Source organism: Lagopus leucura, unplaced genomic scaffold (genome assembly GCF_019238085.1).
Source record: "Lagopus leucura isolate 7727_CA_CO unplaced genomic scaffold, USGS_WTPT01 Super-Scaffold_100017, whole genome shotgun sequence".
In the NCBI taxonomy this organism is placed as follows: domain Eukaryota; kingdom Metazoa; phylum Chordata; class Aves; order Galliformes; family Phasianidae; genus Lagopus; species Lagopus leucura.
In genome coordinates, this window is record NW_024962271.1 from 8,936,212 (window position 1) to 8,959,821 (window position 23,610).

At 39.0% G+C, this 23,610-nt stretch overlaps 1 protein-coding gene across 5 annotated transcripts in view; it reads right to left on the reverse strand.

Moving 5' to 3' along the window:
- Positions 1 to 23,610, reverse strand: part of ZNF536 (zinc finger protein 536) — a 323,660-nt gene that overhangs the window by 258,313 nt on the left and 41,737 nt on the right. For 3 of the 5 annotated variants that reach the window (XM_042876985.1, XM_042876986.1, XM_042876990.1), the window contains exons 2-3: positions 13,705 to 13,784; positions 1,814 to 1,884 (exon numbers count right to left, since the gene is read on the reverse strand). The exons of 1 other annotated variant lie outside the window; for it this stretch is intronic. The gene's annotated coding sequence lies outside the window, so the exon portion shown is untranslated. Of the gene's footprint in view, positions 1 to 1,813; positions 1,885 to 13,704; positions 13,800 to 23,610 lie in introns of all 5 variants that reach the window. One more of the 5 variants, XM_042876987.1, reaches the window with a different exon arrangement.

Consider the following 23,610-nt stretch of genomic DNA (forward strand, 5'->3'; position numbering starts at 1 on the left):
CTTTGTCCAAAACCAGAAATTCAGAAATCCTGCAAGACAGACACGTTGACACCAAAGGATGCAGAACAGGCTCATGGGAACAGTCACGTGAGGAACTCTAAATAAAGCCTTTCCCATTAGGGATACTCAAGAAAAAGGTTAAATATGCTAAAGAGCGAACTCTTTTCTGCCTATGGTGTCATTTCTCTCTGAACCCTGCGTCCTGTTTTGCAGAGAGGCTACAACTTTTGGTGACTTCCTGAAATCTGAAGTCCACCGAGGATTTTGTGCTGACAACCTGCTAACAGTACAAGTCATTCAGCGCAATGGCTGCAGAAGGCACCTCTGTTCCCAAGTCATGGGATGGCAGAACTCTTTATGGATGTGCAAGGTGTATTAAAGGAGGAGGATGAAGGCTTTGCTTTGTCCATCCATCTTATTGTTATTTCTATTGTTCTGGAATGGAAACCCTCTTATTGACCAAAACGTAAGGCAATCACCACATATAAGAGACAAGGTAAAAATCATTGTCATTCTTCAGTATGAACGAAAAACAATGAAATGGTATGGAAGAAGGAAAAAGTGCTTTTAAAATTGCTTTTAATCTTTTAGACATTAGTAGCCATGATTGGCTTTCCTGTGTAGCCCACTCTGAGTTTGCCATAGCGTTACAGTGAGAAACAGTAGCCTACACTGATTTTTATACATAAATCTTAACAACTCCGATTGCTGCTAAGGATGCAGAATGGTGGCAAGATAAGGCCATTCACCATGAAGGTCTTAAAGCCTTCATAATTACTGAGTATACAGAATATTTATTATAAATACTGTGCCAGGCCTCTTTTGTGAGCTGCCCTGGGCCTGTTCTCTGAGCCACGTCAAGCAAGAAGTTTAAATGAAACTGCTCCCAAGTTTCTGAAATGGTTTAATAAAACATATACTGACTGTAATATTCAGTTTATAGTAGAAAAGTATTGCCCCTTGGTTTGAAAAATGACCTCTAGTTGGCAATTTTACTCTCAGCTTCATAGATTATAGTCCGCTGTTGGTCATTTTCTCAATCCACAGGGCAATACTTTTCCATAACAAGCTCAAACTGCAATCAGTATTTGTAGGCTGTTACACAAGTTGAGGATAATATGTCTCAACCCGTCCTATTATATGACTAAACAAAAGAAATAACAACCTGGTGACACAGACATATGGAGAAAAACAGTACGATTCTTCTAATTTTCTAATGCTGAGATAGCAGAAAAACATTCTTTTGTTGTGCTAATTTATATTAAATTTAATGTCTTCAATATACAATTATCTCTGATTTGATTTTTTCATTGTTTTGTGTTATATTGTTTTATGTCTATACTTATTCCAACGTAAAACAGCAAATACTAAATTCTATTAGTATCAGATTTCAGAAATGACAGATTGTGACTGATAACTTAACATGGCAAAATCATATTGAAATGTATTCACATAGGTATCTTAAAGATCAGTTGCTCTTGGGCACACAAAGCACGCATTCATAGAAACTTCAGACGTTTTACATAAGGAAATTCCGATATAGTTTAGTAGGCAAGTTGCAACTAATTGTATCTGCACCCACTTCCAGCACATGAATATGAGATTAAACACCACATTTCAGGAAGGTAATTCCCCTATTATGTAATCAAATGGATGCACTGTGTTGAGAATAAGTCAAGGAACGGGAAGTGAGAGACCTGGCATCTATTCCAAGATGTGCCATTGACGGGTCTGTCAGCAGCAGGCCTTAAGAAATGCCCACCCCTCCTTCCTACATCACAGCTACTCTGCTCTGTAGGCTAATGCAACTTACCTAGCTAGCTGGAGTGCAGCAAAGTTTAATTCTTCTATCGATGGATGATGGAAGCTCTCGCAGATTCTTTACTGTAAATGCAAAATATTTATAATTACAAGAGTAATATTCTTCCCCATCTGTAAATAAAACTCTGAAGTTAAATATGACACCCACCCGTGCTCAGAGCCAAAGAGAATAACTTCCCAAGCTGCAGCTACAGTGGGGTCAAAGGTGGACATTTTGCCAACATTCATCCAGAAATTAAGAGTTTCAACAACTAAATGGCATTTTTCTGGGAATCTGGGTGTAGAAAGGAGAACCTCAGCTGTAAGACGACCCAGAAGAGAAAAGAAGTTCACAGTAGTTCTGTATGTGTTGCTTTAGAAACCATAGACAACTACAGACATCCATCTATAATGCTGCATTTGGTATATTAGAGGGACAGATTTTGCTGCTGTTCTTGAGTTTTGGTGTTTTGTTTTTGTTTTTGTTTTTTTGCTTTGGGGGTTGTGCAGTATTTGTTTGGGTTTGTTTTTTTAGGATAATAAAAGTGACACACGTGCCACAGCATAACGGATTAATCAAGGCAGATGATGTTTATCCTAGGTCCTGAGTTGCATATCTTCATAACTCACTCATAAAAATTAATGTATTGTAGATGCACCACCGTGATGTATCTATCTTCTATTTTTACCCGTTGAGAATAAATTGTTCTAAATTGGATTATCCTGATATCCAGTAAGAAATGTAAAAGTTACATTGTTATTTTAAGAATTTACATTGCTGCGTATAGAAAACAAATCTTCACACTGTGCTTTTGAACTGTCATGTTACTCCCACTGTTATGAAATCAGAGATGCTGCTGCCACACCTAAAATCAAATGCAGTATATGCTGTGTTGCTTCACAGACTGTTCACTTGGTAGCTTAATCACAGAACTATACATGGGATGCTTTAGGACTGATCTTTCATAGCTGACCGTTTCTGTACATAAGTAATACACAACTATGTACACAAGGACTCATAAAATCCTTATTTCTAAAATCAACAGATGAAAAAAATCCCTAGATAATAATGTACAGATGTTTCCTACCTAAATGAGCTGCTGGCATTTAGTGCTGCCAATCACACAAGCAATGAAACTGATGAATTTCAAGGTACTCAGCATTTACAATGCATTATTTTTTTGTAATCAAATGATCACTTTACGATGACTGAAAAAATGATTAGTCAAGAAATTTACAGCGATACGCTTTCATTACATCTCTAAATTCCTAAGTGTGGTCAACAACACCATATTGTTCCATACCAATTCCTTTTCCTTTTACCTCAAGGAAGTTGATTCTGCTGTCCTTAAGCTGCAGCACTTCACTAAAAGCACATTATCTGCACGTTATCTATGGAGTAATCCTCTTCTCAAATACAAGACAGAACATCAGTTTCTAATCCTACACAGATAGAGTAATTCACATCCACTGTACATTTTACTGTAAAGACGGAGTAATACAATATGTTTGATAAATCATGTATGCGTCTGTGTACAAAGAGAAAGGTTTATCTTCTTTCCTACTAGATGCATCCATATCAAGGCACACGCTCCCCATGCTGGCACTGTAACAATCTTCCCAACCTCTGTAATAGAGACATCTGAGTTTAAAAAATGAAGCAGCCCACAGGTCAAACAAGTTCCTGATGAGAAGTACTTAACCAGAAATATTATTTCACTGATTCTAAGTTTTCATCCATACATCAAACCCTAAAGCCTATTGATTAAATAAAACTGATCTTCCTTTATTTCAAAGCAAAAGAGAATTAAATGATCTCCACTCTTTTCCTTGGTTTGGAACTATCAGGTAGTACACAGCAGCCACGTGTCTTCCTTATAATTGTAACAGCCTTAAGGAGAGCTTATCCTGCAATGACTGAGCACAGGTTTCTTGTCACTTCCTCTAAATCTTCTGCACCTGGTCATAATAATTGGAAGCTGATGGTCCAATATTTTTGATCCAAAATGATATGATCCAAGACCTGCTAAAAATCAATACATCCCTTTTCCTTGGAAAATTTTGCATTGGGACTACCGCAGGGATGTGTGAATACATGAATTTACTGCAATTATGGTGGCACATCTTCTCATGGCCTCTTTTTCACTGTGTCATTATCTGCATTGTGCTTTAAGTTCTCTTGCAGTCCCACATCCAGTCAAGCCAGCCCTTGCAAAGCCTTATGCAAGTCAATGTCTGCCACCTTTGAGAATGAAGGGTTTCTTTCAGCAAGAATCTACATCAAAATATATCACCTCTGTGCATTGCTGAGCCCTGCGTGACATTAGCCAGAATGTAAAATCACCATCAAATTCTAACAAAGCAGAAACATGCAACGGACTCCTAACAACATCTTTGCAGAGCACCAAGAGGTGGATACAAAAGGGAATTTTTTGTTTGTTTGTTTGGTTTTGTTCACAAAAAAAAAGTCTAAGTTAGCTTTAAAGCTCCCCCGAGCTTCTGTGTCTCCATGCAGACTTCAGTTTGGTTCCAGTTTACCTGCACCATGCTGCTCCATACTGCTTAAACATCCTCTCATATCCAATGCAGTCAGAAAACTCTCTATCAGACATGAAGTTTCCACTCTGGAAGGTAATCCCTGCTAAAAGTGTAGCATCTCCATTTACTTGTGTTTCAACTCATACTTCCAGATGACAGTATACACACTAATTTCAATTGTGTTGCTGTTTACACATTTAGTAAAGCAAAAAAAGTACTCTTTTTTTTTTTTAAAAAAAAAAGGAATTTTTAATGTACTTCAAATCTTCAATAAATTAGCATCACAGACTACAGTAAATGAGTGATTAGCAATAAATTAATTAACAAAAAAGGAAGCTACTACTTGCTAGTTATTTCATTGCAACCAAGCTGCCAAACAACAGAATGGTGAATAGATACAGACATCTGTATTAGTTAAAGAGGCTGCAGCTTGGGCATCTCCTTCAAATCCTTAGTGCCTTTCCACTGGAAATCACAAGTTCAGCACCAGCAAAGCTAAGTGAAGGTAAGAGCCTTTCTTCTGCTAAGTAGCACTGATTTCTGCCTATAGTGACATTCAGATGAGGATTGATCTAGTCACACAGGTAGAAAACAGTCTGCCACCAGTGAAGAGTAGTTCATAACTGCCTCCAGGTATCAAGATACAAAAAAGAAACACTGAAAATAGAATAAATCAACAGATATTTTGCAAAATATATCAATATTAAACCCTTAATTTTCTCCAAATCAAGAAACCAGAAGTCAGAAGACCAAGAATCAGAGACAGGATTTTCCTATTTCTTATCTTTCCTATTTTCCTATTAAAGAGCATATGGTTTCTCCTGAAGTCTTTGATTGATACATGATCTTTTCTTTCTTTTCAGGCAGAACAGCTGTCCAGTGAACTAGAAGAAATAGCCCTGAAGTAGCTTTGTGTCTGATATGACATTGAGAAGGAAAATCATCCCAAAGATAAATGCTTCAAATGAAGTTTCTAAAGGATAGAATAAATGAATATATATGACAGATTTTTTTTTCCTCTTTGAGCAAGCAATCACTGTAACCATAATTTGGGATTAGCTTTTGGGGAGGTGAAGTGGGGGAAGTAGGGCAGTTTTTGATACAGAAAAGGTACGTACTTCAAAGATGGATTTGGAACGACCCTAACCAAAAGAGGCAACAGCAGCTCTCGACAAGGTCACTGAGGAAGAAACAGTTTTACGAAGATAGTCTGGACTCCATCACCTGGAATAGACTGAAACTTCCTTGATTCTTCTCTGTAAGAAAATGCTCTAAGAAAGCTAAAACACATGCTCTGCCGGTTGATAAAGACTTGAAATCTTTGACTCAATAACTGAGCAGAAATGGCTTTGCTGAATTTGCCATATAGATGATTTTCCTGAATTTGGACTCCTGTATACCCAGTGCAGAACAGGACTGGTCTCAGCTGAGAAATGCCTAGCAGAAGAGCACAATGGCCTTCTGACTGTCCTACCTTTGTAGGCCCTGAATCCTTAACCTAGAGCTCTTTGCTCACCCTACCCCAAACTTCATCTTTCAACACAATTAACCTTCCCCCAAAACCATTCTTCTCACTTTCATTTGCCTCCCAACCAAATACCCATTCTCCTCCCTTCCTGCACCAAAATCTTTCTAAACTTCCCTGTATGTTTATTTCTGAAGCTAATTAAAAATAAATTAGATCCTTAGCATTAAGAAAAAAATCGTAAACACATTCTCATATATCTTTGTACAGTCATAAGTAATACCTCGCCCTCCCTGTGAATAACTCACATGGTTTTCTTGTCCCTGTTCTCAATTCCCCCCTCTCCCCCCCACCCAAGTCATCCCTGCTTTCTCCCCCTCCCACATAAACAGCCAATAACCCCGTGCAGCAGTGGTGTAACCGCTGGCATCAGACTGTTCTCCTGCTGCCTCACCTGTCTCTGCTGGCATCTCAGGGTACCAGTCCTTGCTCTCACACAGGTTCTATATGCACAGGCTGAAGTTCTCAGAAACCCTTCTCAATGGGATTCCAACAACAGAAGAACAGGAGATAAGATCATGAAAGCAGCCCCAGTATGGTGCCCCATCAGGAAGCCAACTAAATCTGATAGACGTGGTCCTCTCAGTCTACAAGTAGAAAAGGGCTGAGCATTTAGAGAGGGAAAAAGCAGCTCAGAAAACACCATGATATGGTCTGTAATTGGCCAGCACCACACAGCAGACAAAAATCTTTTGCCTAGGTCTTTAATTCTGGGGTAATCAAAACACTACTTTCTTCCACACACATATATGCTGTATATATGCTTATATTCTTAATTTTTCCCCCTCTTGCCCCCTACTTTTAGTTTACAGTGACTAAGAGCACAATTATTTTACAGAGATACTCTGTAACAAGCTTACAGGATGCCTTTAGTAATAAGATAATTATTTGAAACTCCATAAAGAATTATAATTTTTAATTTAAAAAAGAAATCAAATAAAAACAGCTTTCATCTTTCCTGCCATGTGAAGAAAACATTCTCTGCCTACATCTCAAATTATCATTCTCTCCTTTGTGCAAAATGAATTGACCCAGAAAACTAAAAGGGTAAGAACCCATATTTGCTGGGCTTATTCAGCAGCCAAAAGTTCATGAAAAACACTGTTGTGTATCACATAGCAACCACTTGATGCCTATTGTTAAAATACAGTAGTTATTCAAAAAGTAAAATCATGCATTCTCAAATAAGAACCCAGGCTGCAATGTGTGTTTACTGTTTTTGGGAAATAGTCATCTTGCCATTTTCTCTTTTTCCATAGCCTTGGCATATTTGGTCAACTATGCAACGCGCAGTTACCCACAGGAAAAAAAGCAACACAAGAATTTTCCTCCAGCGCTTAGCACAGGACAGTGTCCATTCAAAGCAACACTTGAGATCACAATTCAGAGAGTTCAGATGGGCTCTGTTCTTAATGCAGCCATACTTTCAGTGGAAATGTAATATTCTGGAGGAAGCATGAGGGATAAAGGAGGATAAGCATATTACTTTTTACTGAGCGTTAGTAGTTGCACATTTTCAACTCTTCTCAAAGCAAACTATCCTGACGTGGTCAGTTTGAATTCTGTCTTCGTAGGGCCCTTCTGACAGAACTACTCTGTTCTACCTTTGTACAGGACAAATGTCAATATCGCTGCTGCACATTCACACTTTTTCCTGTCACTGCTACCTGTCCCTGCAGCTGAGCAGAAGTTTGAACTTCACAAGCATCTCCTGTGCCATCTTCCCTGCAAATACTACACGGTAAGATCGGGTATAAAATAAATAGTACAAATAAAGGAGGACAGCAAGTCAGGTGTGGAGTCAGAAAAAAAAAAGTTAAGAAATTCTATTAATTGAGTCTGTTTTCTCAGACTCTTATTCTCTTGTTTGAAAATAAGTGACAGATCACTTGAGCCTTACTGGCCTTCCTCGATCTCCAAGAAAGCTGAAAGGCAGACAGCCCTCCATTTCATTTACAGATGCAGCTGACTGTCTATTTAAATTATCAAAGCAAGGCCAAAGTGGCTCTTGGAAACAACTGCTGGAAGAGATGAAGAAAAGAATAAGATACAAACTCCCTTGTAGGTATTATTATGTGCTATTACACAAATAGCACAACTTAAAACTTCAAGATAATGGCATATTTAATACCAGAAGGGAATGGCAGACTTGCTTAGCATAACTTTGAGATGTTTCATCAAGGCTGTGTACAAACAGGTGTGCAACATTTTTTCTGGCTATAAGATGCTTGTTAAGATTATTTGCTTATCTGAAAGACTGTTTAAACTCATTTTAGTGGCAGAAAGTAGATTAAAAAGGGGGGAGAGGTGTGAACATGTATGTTTTTCCAGAGAAGCTTAAATTGAGCCTAGCTGTATCCAGGTAAACATGCTATATTTCCGTAGCGTTGAAAAGAAAGTTGAGTGGTAGGCAGCTAACCCCAGATGAATGCCTAGACTACTAAGGAAAAATATGAGAGTGAATTAGGTACCTGGGAGCAAAGAGGTGGGGTTTATGATTCTAGAGAGAGATGCCTGGCTGTTTGCAAAACAAGACTGAAAACGTGGATGAATTGAAGTTGCAGCTTGCTTGCTGCAGGTGTTCCTCCTTCTCTTAATAAAGTCCTCACTGGAGGTCAGAGGAGAATAAAAAAAAAAAAAAAAAAAAAATCAAGTCTCCCTCTGAACTACCCTCTTAACTACTGGCTTACAAATGCGTGTATTCAAACAGAAGTGTATGCACAAAGAAATATTTGAATCAGTCCGAAGGTAGATTGGTGCATACTTAAAGACAGGGATTGTCTATTCAAGGGAAATACTTGGTTTGGTCAGTGGTCAGTCATCCGGCCACAACAGGACGTGGCAATTATCTGACTGTTGAATAGCTGTAGTTACAACAGTACAGTCCTGTGTAATTTATCAGCAAGATACCAGCATACTTGACAAAGCTAAAAGGAAGCTATTATGTGCAGCACACAACTGAAAATTAGGAAATATTCCCCCTAAAACAATAAGAAATATCTGATAAAGAATAATGCAGAACTTTCCTAGCACAACTCAAGATCCCCCCTCAAGACTGGTAGTTGATGAGCCATTGAACGAATCGCAATACCGATACTGCGCCTATGCAAATCACTAACAATAAGTGACTCCAAGGACCCGTAAGAACAAAGCCCCAAACCCCTATCAAGCATTATCTGTGGTATGAAAAATTCAAGGAAAAGTGTAATTTTTTTTTTTTTTAAATGGGGATAAATTGGGATTTCTGTAACAACCGACTCATTTTTCCTGCTTTTAGCTAAGGATCTCAAAGAGCACTCTAAGTGTTAATTAAATTACAAAGCATTCTTGAGACAGGTAAATGGTATTATGCCCACTGGGGAACCAAAAGAACATTTATGTTTCATTACTAAAGTCACAGAGTAATTCAGTGGCTAGTGATAGAACCCAAGAATTATCAGTCACCGCTGCTACTCATTGATCTGATGGCCTCAAAGGAGACATAGTTAGACTTTAAATAAATAAATAAATAAGATACTTTCCTCCTGAGCTTTTCTATCTGCCAAAATTAGGAATAATTATATTTTTCTGCTTTCTGAAAGGCCTTCCTGTCAGAGCCACACTAGTCTACCCAAGTGTGTTAAAGATCACAAAACAGCAATACAGACAGGAACCAAAGCAAGGACAGGGAATTGTAATCATCCTGTTTAACAGCTCATGCAGCTGCACCAGGACCATCTTCTCCCTCTTCCTAGCCAGTCATTCTCCCAGAGACAACACATAAGAGCCTCCATCCCAGCAGAACAAAGATGGAAAGATGTGCACATGAAATAATCCTTCACTGGCCAGTTCACTGACTTCTAATGCTACTTTAGTAAAGAAACAGGCACAAAATTCCCCCATGGAAGCCAGTACATCGTGCACTCTGTACAGTCTCCCATTGAAAGGAACAACAGAGGAATAGCTCTGAAATGCTTCATACCACGGAAAAGTCTGTTCTGCACTCAACTAACACCTATTTGAGATTGCATGTAAAGAAATGGAGGAGACTGACCATTCTATTCTTAGTTTAAAAAAAAAAAAAAAAACTATCTGTGTGCTGTCCAGCTTGGCTCTCTAGTTAGTACACCTGCAGGATCCAGGAGTAACAAATCAGTAGGATATAAGGCAATCTGCCCAACAGACAGTCCAGTGACTTATTGGACAGCCAAAGGCATCTCAATTCAAGACTGTACAGCCCTTCTAGATCTTTAACAAATTATAGCTCCATTAGTAAAGTCATTTTGGAGAGTACTTCATGAAAGGTTTTTCTGTTTAATAAATATTTACTACTAAAACTAGGGAAGTATCTTTTTGAACTTGCTTTATACATTTTGAATACAATGTTAAGCCAAGATTTCAGGCCTTATTACCCCTTATCCCCCTCATTTCTTGTTATGTCATGAAGAATCAGCTACACAGAAGAGATGAGAACATCTTTGATTTAAATGACCAAGGCTTAAGATTGTCTTCACCGTGACAGAAAATAAAGCTGCTGCATATATTTCCAGCAGCATTATTGTTATATGGCATGACAATCATCATCTTTTTTTCTTTTCCTAAAAATATGTCTAAGGAACCACATGGTTTATACACTGCATTCAAAATATTTTTCTTCGTTTACATTGATTGCATATTTCAAATCATGTTACAGCTGAATTGCTTAGCCTAAATCAAATAAGGAATCCACATAAATGCATACGCACACTTTCCTTGTTTTTAGACATTGCTGATATTGACAAGATTAAAATATTTTTCTCATTCATTATTTATTGTGATACGATGGAACTGTAAGAGTATGTATTTAACAGAACATCACGAGTAGAGTTAAGATGCGGACATGCCATTTCATTTTGATTTTACCAAGGCTGTGCTAAGTACGTGGCTCCCTGACTACAGTAATGACATCGTTAGGTGATAAAGATTTAAGATGCTTTGCAAGGATGCAGTGTTATCCAAACTCCCCAGCCACGTTGATCAGGAGCAGTATCAAATAAACGAACCTGCTATTCGTGGCTCAAGTCCCTTGTCTTGCAGGGCACTGAGGAATCTGTGCAAGAGCAGCAGCAGCAAACTCACACTGCATCGGGTATGGAAGTGGAATGACCTGAAAGCCATCACACATACACAGCCCCAACAACACTCCATTTTACGGTGCAAAAAATGCACCCTCTGGATAGCTGTGCCTGTCCTGGCAGAACTGGTTCTACTGACCACTGGAGTTTGGGGTCAAGCAATGCTATATCTGCTCGAACCTCAAGTACATGGTACGTGTACTTGAATTCAGTTTTTGAACACACGTATCTTGGATAGAAAACAACAGACATTGCACTGCGCGATCCCAGTTTCCAACTCACAGTTGGGCACCATTCTGCATGCTTCTGTTGGCACCAAATTAAGGAAACGCTGAACAGAGAGCACCACAGCAAAGGCACTGTAACAGAAAGTGGCACTGCTGGGCAGAGCAGCATCGACCTTGCCTCCTGAAGGATGTGGCACTATCTGAGTTAGAATACAGAAAAACATATTTTAGCCCAAATGCTTATTCTTGTGTACTGAAATTTAAATACATCCCCTATGATAAATATAGGAGAATAATCAGAAGGTACTGAATGCTTAAAATACACCCTTAACAAAACAATGTAATGCACATCTCTTTTTACGTGTCAAACAATTTGCCTAACAAATCATAATAATGCAGAATGATATAAAATTCACCCATCAAGCCCAAACACATGCACAAAGATTACCATGGCAAAGAATTGTGAATTTCATTAAATATGTTAAAGGCAAAAAAAAAAAAAAAAACAGCTTTGAAAAATAGTAATCCTGTCTTTCAACAAAAATATTATAGGAAGCTATGAATTTGGTAGATCTGAATAGGATGTTGGTACATGTTTTACTAAGGTAATATAATGGCACACTATTATTAGATCACATTAATCATTACTGTGCCAAAGGCACTGACAGCACCACTGAAAAGGATTGAAAGGGCTGGTAATGGATATAAATTACCCATTGTGTGATAAAAGGATTTTTACTAAGAAGGTAAGAATAAAACAGCAAATTTCTAATATAACTGTTGTGTAAAAACCAAAATAAAAGTAATCCAGTCAGTAATATCCACAAAATCAGAAAGTAAGCACTTTTGAAACAAGATAAAGTCACAATAAAAACTGTATACAATATAAAATTAATTTTGTGGTGCATAATATTGCTATCATTTAAATAGTTTACATGATGACCTCTATGGGGTATGGTCAAGAGAAAGGTAAGCTTTGTTAATCACAATAAATTATGAGCTTCTGCGTGTGCATTTTAGGCTTGCGGGTTTGGAATCCTGTCTTTGGGTTTTGTGGTGTTTATTTTATTTCTTTAAAAACTGTAATGGCTTTATGACACCTCCCTGAAATTTGAGACCCACAGTTTTGTTTTCTGCACTAACATCACAACAAACAGGACATCTCTCAGATGGTTTTATTTGGATTCCAAACACTGTTGCAAAATGAACCACATCTTTGCTGAGCTATTTAACTATTTGATTGAAAACATTTGTATTACTGATTGTCCAGTTCCGTGCTTCTCCTTTACTCTTTCAAGTATTTCCGCATATTAGCAGGGATCAGTGAAGTGAATTGGTCAGACTGAATTCTTATCTGCAGATTTAAAAATCCACATATCTTATCTGAAGCAGATGGAATTGTTCTAGAATCAGTCACTGTAATTCCGGTTGAGTCAGTTGTCTAGAAAAAGATCCAGTAGCTCACATTCAATTAGTAAGTTTTAAAAATCGTGAGCTGTATTCTTAAATGATGTAAATTCCTAAGTACAGACATCAATCCTGAAAACACTTACATCCACGCTTAACTTTACTCACGTGAGTAATTCCATTAGCATTAGTAATTCAATACCTGCTTATGCATTTGCAGTACTGGAGCTTTAGTACGCCTGAATATCCTCTCACTTACATACACTATAAATCAGCACCATTCCTCTGAATCAGTTTCCACTGATTCACATGATATAAAAATGAGTGGACAATCCAGTACAACAGTTGTAATAAAGAAATAACATAAGAATTTGATTTAGAAGCAGAAGCTACCAGAAATTTTGATTTAAGAATCAATTAACGCATGTGGAATGCAGAATTAATTACTGGTTATTTCCTAGGAAGGTAGGCTTTTCTTTCAAACTCGGGGCCAAATAACCCAATTCTGATTTCACACTGATTTCCACACCAATCTGGTTTCTCAGGCTTTACAGGAGCTCCTCTTCTATTGCTCAGAGGAAAATCATATATGTAATGTAGTACACCCCTCCACCCACTGATTTTCATGGGTGTTCTTCTCATGCTAATATACAACAGAAGATGGTTCTTAATAATATGCATGAGATATTCTATTGAACTTCTGGAAAAAAAACATGAAAAAGTGATAAAATGAATTTAATCACGAGTGTCATGGATGTTTTTATTTAAATCATCAGTCTGATGATAAAGTAATAAATGATGATTCATCCCTAATACAATTATTAGATATCAACTGTATAAGATGAATGCTCATGATTTTACCAAGCAGATTTTTTCTTCAAAAATCTATTTGTAGCTAATGACACCCAAACGAACTGCTATAAGGAGTGTTCCTAAAGACAGAAACATAGTATTTTTGAAGATGTAAAGAAAAAAACAAAACTACGTGGGAAAAGATTTTAAAACCTAATTTAGGTACCTCATTTTAATGTACTTCTTACTACAGGAGAAAAAAAACTAAAAATTCAGATGCATAAGTAAAGAAAATGTTACGATAACAAATAAGTTTTCTTACCAGTTACTCTTAAAACAACGAATGTGTTCCCTGGCTGAGGAAATCCTTAAAAGACACAGGAAAGGTACTGAAGGTCGTAACTGTAAAAATAAAACCTGTTAGAAATTTACTATGTCAAAACTCGATGTTTGATTCAGACATTTATGCTAAAATATTACAATGCCACCTCAAGCTGACAATCTACAGAGCAGCAGAGAGTATTGAGAATCAGAATATTAATGGGATTAACACCTTTTATTTTTTAAGCCTTCATAATGTACTTGTTTGGTGGCCATTTCATTTTGGGAACTGAAAAGTTCTTTCAGTTCTGGATTGTTTTGAGAGGGAAAACCTCTCCTCAAGATAATACTGAGGAACAGAATGAAATTCTTCTGATCCTTTCCCCTAGACAGTGCAGCAAAAGAGGACAAAACAGGATAAAACAAAAGTTGCATAGCATACTCCAGAAACCCAGTTATTCTCTTTGACATTGATATTCTAATCTTTCGAAGGGAGTAAAAAGAGAACAGCTACTAACTGTATTTTTACTTTTTTTTTTAATTCCATTTTATAACAGAAATAAGTCCTTTGTAGATGATCTCATCTAATAAACCCCACTTAAAAGAGATAAGAGCCAGCAGTAAAAGCCAAGCCAGAATACTTCCAAGATATTTGCCAGCAGTGAATTTAGAGCCATTACATTAGTAAGCAAAAAAGAAACAAAAACAAAGGGCGTTCTTAGAGCAAAATAAAGTTCACTGGACTGAAGCTATAATCTGAAGAATTTATGACTGAGAATTCTAACTATGTTTGTTCCTATGTGTGTCTAACAAATGAAATTAAAGGTCATTTCCAAAGAATACACTTTGTACATCTACATCAACCAAACTATTCCATACAGCTGTCCCTGGCTCCGAGGCTGGAGTTCCAGCAGCGCAGCCACTGGGCTTCACCTCCTGCACACAGCTACTGGGGAGGTGCTGGCCCCACGGCCGAGCCCCCCATTGCTGCCTGCAGTCCTCAGTGCACACATCTGCATTTTCACCAGCTGCGGGAAGCGATTAAGAGCTTGGCCATTTATTGTGACTGGTTCGGCTCAGGCTGCACTGACAGCATCACACTGTTAGGCAATGCCATTTGTTGACTTGAAGGACAAACAACGACTCTGAGGGCTCCTGTCGAGGACTAAAGCAGTATTAAATAGTTCTGCAAATTTGGAGTTCCCTGCTAAGCAATCGTGCACTAGTGCAACACTGAGAAAACACTTCCATGCATCTTTGTCCAGGCTACATTTAAAGCAAAACACATCCAAAATATCCTACTTTGTCCACGCCACCACCTCTTCTCACTCCTTGGCTTTCCCACTACACCAAGCCCACGCTCTTTATTTCCACCTCAATGGTCTGCCATGATGTTGCCTGATTCCCTCTCCTTTCCCCTCACTTGCAGACTGAACCAGCCTTTATTACACTCTTTGAAATGTTTTCCAAGTGATAATTCTGCCACGTAACTCGCATAGGAGAATTACCCCAGTAAAGGCTTCAAGCCCCTCCTTTATAACTCACATTTCCACACTTAACTGCCAAAAATTCAACAGACATCTGGTTTGCCATCACCACTGTTTCTCATGCATAGGAACACATTTCTTTTTTGCTCTCTCCTCATGCCTGGTTTTCTCTTACAAACCAATTGTTTCTAGTTTTGCAGTTGAATTATAAGTCCTGAAAAGCAAAGGCCAGCTTTCCATTACACATCCAGCAGCACTGACCTCACTGGCCGCTGAGCAAGTGCAAACCCCAACTGCTGGGCACCCTGCTTATCAGGGGGCTTCCAGCTACAACAGAAGGCAGAGGGCAGCCAAGCCAAGCCCAAGGCACTGGCTGGATGAAATGGTTAAGAAGGCACCCTGTCATCAGATTTCCTTTTCCCAAATGCAAAATCCTATCTATACAGGATTAGGGTCCCATTTATACATGTCCATATCCTTTTAGGATTCAAATAAGTGAATTTTGGTTACAATATTTGGACATAGAACAAGCAAATTCCTGGGCTGCTATATATAAACACAGGTCCCATCCAACATCTTTCAATTGCACAGTGTCTAAAAACAGTGACAGCTTGTTTGTCTGGAATTTCTGCTGTTGTTGACATCTTTAAACCTTCAGATACACCTTTTTAGTGTTTACTTGCAGCTCAGTCAAAGTAAGAAAGCCAAGAAATAGAAACAAAGAAGATAATAAGCTGTTGGGTTTGGAAAAGATGTTATCTCACTAAACAGGTTCTTAGTACTCCTACACCAACGTCGTAAACTACATTTTTGCTATGCTATTACAAGGCTACTTGTGTTTTAAAAAATTCAGATTTTGCATACACGCTCATGACTTGCAAAATTCTAAGAATGATTCTCAAGGGGCTTTCACTAAGATGCTTTATAAATTCTGATGACAGACAGAACACAGTAAGGCTTCATCTCCTAAAGTCCTGTACTGATTTGTTTGGAGGCTTCATGTCATTGATCAGCATGTCAATGTCTCTCGCAATCTGCTTTCCAGTTCATGACTGTGAGTGAACCCCTCAGGTTTAAAACCTTAAATGATTTAAGGTCTGTGATACATAACCTTATGAACAAATTGGGAAAATCTGTAGCTTTACATATTAAACTGCAGCAGAAATGATTTAAAGCCTTATAAAAAGATATTTTACTTACCTGTGCTAATATTATTCTAACACATTTGACACTGACTATGTAAAGGAGATTTTAAAGGTACAGGCAGCAAGCTGCATGAAAACAAATTAAGACAGCTCCACTTAGGTCAAATTTGGCCAGTTTACTAGTGCCTAATACACTTGGTGGCATTAAACATGGCCTACAGATCAATTTATCACAGTGACACCTCCCATCCTAACGTACCTACTGTCCTCATCCCTGCCCCACCTCTGCCCTAAGGAGGAGCCCTCAGGCCTGCAGAGAGCGGGGAGCAAAATAAAAGCACTGGCAAGGCACAATCAAGATAAAAGCACACCAGTTTTGTTCATTCTTTAGGAAACTTACATAGTTCATTACTTCAAATGAAGTACAGACAGTAAAGGGAGAAATCAGTCTCTCACCCATCAGTGAGTGGGGGGACTAGAAGGATTTCTGCAGGTTCAGGATGGAAATCTAACACACAGCAAGGGAAAACAGATACCTGAGAGCAGACTTACTGAGAATGATGGGCCACTTCCCTAAACAGTGGGACTGAGAAGGCTTCATCATGAGGCTCTGACCATCGCATCCCATCTTGGTTACAGTCACAGACCAAACTCCCGCTAACCGCAAAGGGACACGGCTGAAACCCTCTGAAAACAAGGCATCCTTTTTGATGGAACACAGTGTCATATTTAAATAAGTATTCCTCAGCTACTTTGTGAGGGGCTCTTGAGGTGCTGCCACAGAGCTGCCCTGCCCGCAGCAGAGCAGAGTACAGGACAAGCCCTGTCAGCAGCCCCGTGGGATGACCTTCTGCAGACTACATGCGGGCCAGGAACAGCAGGTCCTTCCGGGTCCTTGTTGTGTCACTGAGAAAATCAGTATTTTTCACTGTTCCCTAAAAACACAATAGCACACCCATTCGTGCTGCAGACTGATTTCAACCTGTGCCCCCCGCAGCCTCCCAGCCACATGCAGGCTGCACTAGGGGTGGGCCTTCCTCGCCTGCTCCTAGCCACCTCCGGCACCCATAGCTGTGCACAGTGCATAATTTAAGTTCACAGGTTTTGAAAATGAAAATCTCACCCCAGCAGGATTTACCCACGTCTCCTGGCAAATCTGCAGTGTTTGATCTAACATCCTTTCAGGAAAGCTCCTTTACATCACCAAGATCACCTGACAAACCACCGCTCTCATTTTCCCTCCTGACATAAGCAAGCAAAAGACAGCAAAGAAAACAGGACAGGGCTGCACGTGATTTTAACTTCTGGGGAGCCAAGGGGCTTGCAAAAAAAGATTTTAAATCAAAGAGACAACTCTTTTCAGCTCCTTAGGTTTCTCTACACACATTTGTGCTTCAAATATCCGAGTACCCGCTTCTTCCATGCAACCTCCACCTTGCTCTGCTCTTTGGCACTGACAGCACCACCAGGCTGCCCTGCTCAGGCCAGCCTCAGCTCTGCTGATCATTCTGACTCCAGCACACTGCTGACCCTATCCTTCGTGCTCCAGCTTGATTCAAAGAAGTCACCAGCGGGTTTCATGGGCTGCAGGCTGGTACTCAACATGACTGCAAACAACATATGCACTGCTGGTGGCAAGCAGGGTCTCACTCTGAGCTGACACTCGCAGCTCGCAGAGAATTTGGAAAGGGGTCCCCTAGAGCCGTACTGTGCCCCGGGCCACGGCACTGCCTGCTGCCAGCAGGAACACCGCATGGCAGGGGCTGCACCATCCTGCCCCAGTGGGGCATCGGGGGAAGGCCTGTGAGTCTTTACACAGTATTCTTCCCTTGGAAAGGTGTGGTGGAAAATGCCACAGGTAAGGCCAGCCAGCCACTTGAACACTGCTCAGACGTGTCCAGCTTACTTCCCACCGATGTGAAAGGTGCCTTCTGTGGGAGGATAACTCACTACCTGCGCTTCCCTCCTGCGGGCAATCTGGATACACGGGATGAACAGGCATCTGTGGCAATCTGATCGAGTGAGTTGTGAGAGAATATTATGAATTTAAAGTAGTACAAAAAAAGGTTTCCATCACCTCTGTGCCTATACCATGACACATGCATCCTAATATATTACATAATAAAAAAGCCATGATGTTCCCAACCAATCAAATTACGCTACTGTCTCTTTAATAAACAAATCCATGTGCACATTAACAGTGTTGAAAATTCAATTTAAACTCTTTGTCTGTTGCTGCTTACTCTAAAGATGGTCTTTCTTAAACAACAGAGCACCAAGGAGTCGTTAGGGCTCTCTCTTCATTACTTCAAAAAACCAATCATTAGACACCAGAGTATATACGTAATTAGAAAATCACTTCCTTTGCAATCCAAGCTAAGTAGTTTACATACTGTAATTACAGGGACAAAATCAATTTTTAATCATTTCACTGATTGGGCTCATCAGCTCTGTGGGAACATTGTAACCTGCTTGTTGTGCAAAAGCAACATCTGGGCTAAAACAATTACCCTTTGTTTGCTACAATATTCCTTAAATCTTTTTGCCTGCATAAAAAAAATGAAAACATGAAGACAAGAAATTTTGATGTCTTTTTGTCCTTGATCAACATATATCCTAAAGTACTACTTGCAACGAGAGTTTAACGTCCCTCAGAATTTACAGTTAAACAGTGCACTTCCAAGGAATGTATTTTTTCAGTGAGATAAAAGTATCTGATTGTTTTAAAGAACCATTCAGCTGGCTAATTGTTCCATAGCTAACACATGGTATTCAAACAACCCACACATTACAAAAGCTCATCTGGATAATAATGGGCAACTATTATTGCAATGGTTTACACTTTTCTAATACAAATGAATGGATTTTATCAAAATTTGAAAAAAAATCTAAGAAGCTGGGTATGTGTGAAAAATAGATGGTATGAATTGGCAAGGCAAGGCTAAGCATTTTGTTCTCTTAATAGGAAATGACCTCATTTACACTGGAGTAATAATTAGTACTGCTTCACTGACAGTTAAGAAAAAAAGTTTCACAGTATAATAAGGCAGCATCTCCTTTGTTAAGATCTACATTGATTATTAACCCTTGCCACGAAAACGCAAATTTAACTCTGCATTGTGTGTCCTAATGCTATGGCAACCCCACCCCAAACACTAATAAAGGCTCCCAAACTGCACCCACCAACGCTCAGCAGTGGCTGGCATCAGAGCAAGCAGGATGGCGTGGTAAGGCTCGGGAGGTGAAGATATCAGTGTCCGAAGTGCTTTCAGGTTGGTGGCTGGGCACGGCAGCTGGGGACAAGGGCTCCTCTACCAGGCTGCAGAGAAGCTGTGGTGCTGGCAAATGGAGCTCAGAGCCCCTCAGCTACCCAAGGACCAGGCATGCTACCAGCAGCCTGAGATCCCTCACATGTCCCTGTCAAAGGCACCCTGAATAATTTACGCAACATTTAAGTGAAAATATTTTGGTTTTTACTCAGCAGATGCATTTATATATTTATATTCATACTTATATATATTTTATAATATAAATTTTATATTTAAAATATATATAAAAATATATATTTTAAATATATTATAGATATATATAATATATTTATATTCATTAAAACCAATATATGTGTCATATTGTCAGGCAAATATATGTTAAAGTGTCACTTTGAATATGAAACAAAACATTTTAGGAGCTTAAGTCATTAAAGAAATATATAAACAAAAGAAAAAAAAAAAGCTCTGTGCATAAGCATGGAAAGAGCTGGGCAGGAAAGATTTTCCATTCCTCTTCCATTTCAGAAAACTCACAATCTTTTGAGGGCTTCCACAAAAACTCAAGTTAAATCAAGTTAAAGAGCAGGAATTGTTCCTCCGTCCTTCTCTATCCCCACCTGCTAGTCCCCTGGGACAGCCAAGTGCAAAGTGGAGCACAGCCAATGTCTCCAGCATCCACAGCTCATCATCCTGGGGCTGCTCACCCTGGATAACACTGCTCAGCATTCACTGTCCAGGAAAAAAATGAGTTTTTATCTAAAGACATGTCCTGAAAGGCCAACCAGGCTTTAGGCTCCAGCTCCCACCAGCTAAGCACCTAAACTAGTAGCCCCAGAGATATCCCACATCCTTCACCTTTCGCCATATTTTTTAAGAAATTCAATCCTGATCTTCACTGTTGATCTTAAAATAGTCAAAATTGGAGTGCTGCAATGCAGCTGGGCAATGCAGGAAGCCCATCCCTCATCCCTCTCCTTTCTCCTGCCCCGAAATGGAGGGCAAGGCCCATCAGTCAAGTCCAGGGGCACTGGGAACAGCCTCCTCCCAGAATCAGTCACTCCCCTGAAGACAGCGTCTGCTGGATCCTGGTCACACAATTTCAGTAGCACATTACTTCATGAGGGATGGTATCATCAGCTTACTATGGAAGGGAAAATGGGTGAGATGCAACCTTTGAACTAATGTCTACACAAAGATCTAGGATTGAGCAAGCATACAGGAGCAGCCCACTCTCAACACCATTTAAAAGACCCCGTGAATCAAGTTTTCAGTCATACAGCATAGAACAGTTACTATGAATATTCCAAAAATAAGCAACCAGAGACTCTACTGAAGGGCTATTTTAACTCATTTAAACTCTCATGCTTGTAGAATTTGTATATGCATTTAACAGCAAAAGTTACAGGCAAGCAATTGCTTGGAATTTTTTTTTTCTTCACTGGTGTGCACTTAATGATAGGTGTTGCCTGAAAGAAACTGGTGTGGAAAAGTATAGGGAAAAAGCAAACCTCAAATTCTCATCCAAGGGCATCTCAGCAGCTGCTAACAGGTATTTGCCAATTAATAAAAGACAGCTTTATGATGTATCTAGTTCCATAGGAGCTCCTCAAATTATAATCGTAATTGAAGTTAGCAATAAAAAAAAATATGGTCAAGTACTAAGGGTGTCCTGTCAGATCCTTGTTGTCATCAAGAACAACAATCCATTGATGCGCCACTGAGCTCTGCTTCTACTGAAACAATCATCAGTTCACAGTTTTAAAAAGAATAAAATATACTTATGAAACGATAGCTTGGGAAATGCATTTTTCATTTCTAACTATCTTGTTAGTGCATCAAATTACAAAACACCATCTGAGGCAGTTTTCACCACATCACATAAGAGGACATTTCATAAGTGATACTGCTCTCATCACAGCCTAGCAGAGAAAGAAAGAGGGAGTTTGTTTATAGATTCTTTCTTGTTTGTTTTACATTTTCTGTGTTAAAAAAAAAATCCAATAACCCACAAAAAGATGTAGGTCAAATGTTCTCATCTCAAATCTTCCTTGGTAAGTAGCGATTTAAGAAGTCTGTACAAAAACTGTGTTATTCCCTTTCAGCTCATAGGGAAAAATGTTTCAGAAATAGCACATACAAAAATATTCAATGTCACTAAAACCAGAATAGAAAATGTTTTATAGATTAACAAACATTGTAATGAATTTGCACAACCTTAACTGACTGTATACATAGCATAATGAAATGGTCTACATCCTTTCAAAGAAAAATTAGGTATTCCGGCACATAGCTTTAGAGAAGCATTGTTCAGAAAAACCTGCATTTTTTCCCAGCTACCATGTAATTTGTGAGATGCATTTTTAAATGATCTGCAACTGCAGCAGGCTTCATCAGTCAGATGATACAGATAGATAATTCACCAAACTGTCACATGATCTTCCATCAGTCTAAAAGATGTGAATATATTGCCACAAGCTTTGGGAATAATGGGTGCACCTGTTTACAGTGTCACCTCTGTTTGCTAATTGTCTCCTTGAGCTACATTTTACTTCTAATGCATTTATTTTTGACAGGCAGTGTCTATTTAGAAATCACATTACTTCAAGTGCAATTGTTCTTTTGTCTATCAAGTAAATGAAGTGTTGTTATACAGATTTCAGGTTCTGATTAGTGAAGTATCAGCACACCACAAAGGTCAATCAGTTATTTACCTGAAGTAATAGAAGTATGACAGGCCTCCTGGATATCCTCTAGATCATGGTATAGCTCACATTAGTATTAATATTTACATATACACCAAAGTATACGTACATACACCTTTGTTTGCAAGCACATATTAGGTAAATGCATTAAATGTTCTTCAGAACATTTACTTAGGGCATGGTATATACACAGTAAGTTAAAAAAAGCACTGAAATGGAAATGTCAGTACAGACCCAGTTCCTCTGCCCAAGTATTGTGAGGTCATGGTGAAGACCAAGGAATCAGTCCTGCCAATTGCTTTGCAATGCTGTGCGTGTCACACTAACAGAACAAATGCTTTAGAAACAGGGGCTTTTTTATTGTGCTTCCTTCTCTTAATAGAACAGGGAAGCAAAATTTAGTTAAGGTTACTTGCATTAGCTTCAACTAATAGGATGCCATAAAAAATTAAGATGAGCCACTTGAGGTCTAAGAAAGACCACAGGGAATTTTTATTCACACCCATACCCTCATGTCTGTGATGATGCTTCCAACATTCAGTTAAATAACATCTCAATAAGTACAAAACCATGTCTTTATATATAACTATACTATCAAACAAGAAATTTTGAAAAGCTAAATCAGCACATTGATCACACAGCCACTTCGCTGCATATATATTGATCCTGTAAAAAAAAAAAAAAAAAAAAAAAGAAAGCAGCAGCATTTCAACTTTTCATTGCTGATGTGCAAAACAGCTCTACTGGAGTAGCAGCAGCGGTTTGCCAAAGCCTCTTTCTGCCTGATGCACCTCTGTCCAGGTTCCACCTCCACACGCTCATGTGAGAACAAGTGGAAGAGAGGCGTATAGGGCAATGCTGATTTCTCAAAACAAAGGCAAGGTCCACAGCTAGTCCACACCTATCCATCCTCACCCAGGTCCAGACTGGTCTCTAAACACACACAGCCACCTCTGAGGCTTAAAAGGGAATTTCAGCTGCCACCACCACTGCTCTACTACTTGTAGTTTGCCAAAAGAAACAGACACAAAAAGCCATGCTTGCCTTAAGTCACATTCTAAATTGGCTCCCAGGAGCATTTCCCTGCCTTGTTCACTAAAGCACAGTGTATGTTTTCTCAGTGTTTAGCATATGCTAGGTAACCTGAGCAGGACTCGTATTGTTCCAGTAGTTGTTTTTCTAAAGTATGTTCCCATCAGGACTATAATTACATGCAAAATACTAGAGTTAGAGTCATTCATGGAGTCACTTAAATTTTTCTCTTAACAGCTTCTAGCAAGATTACAGCACACCTTGAAACAGAA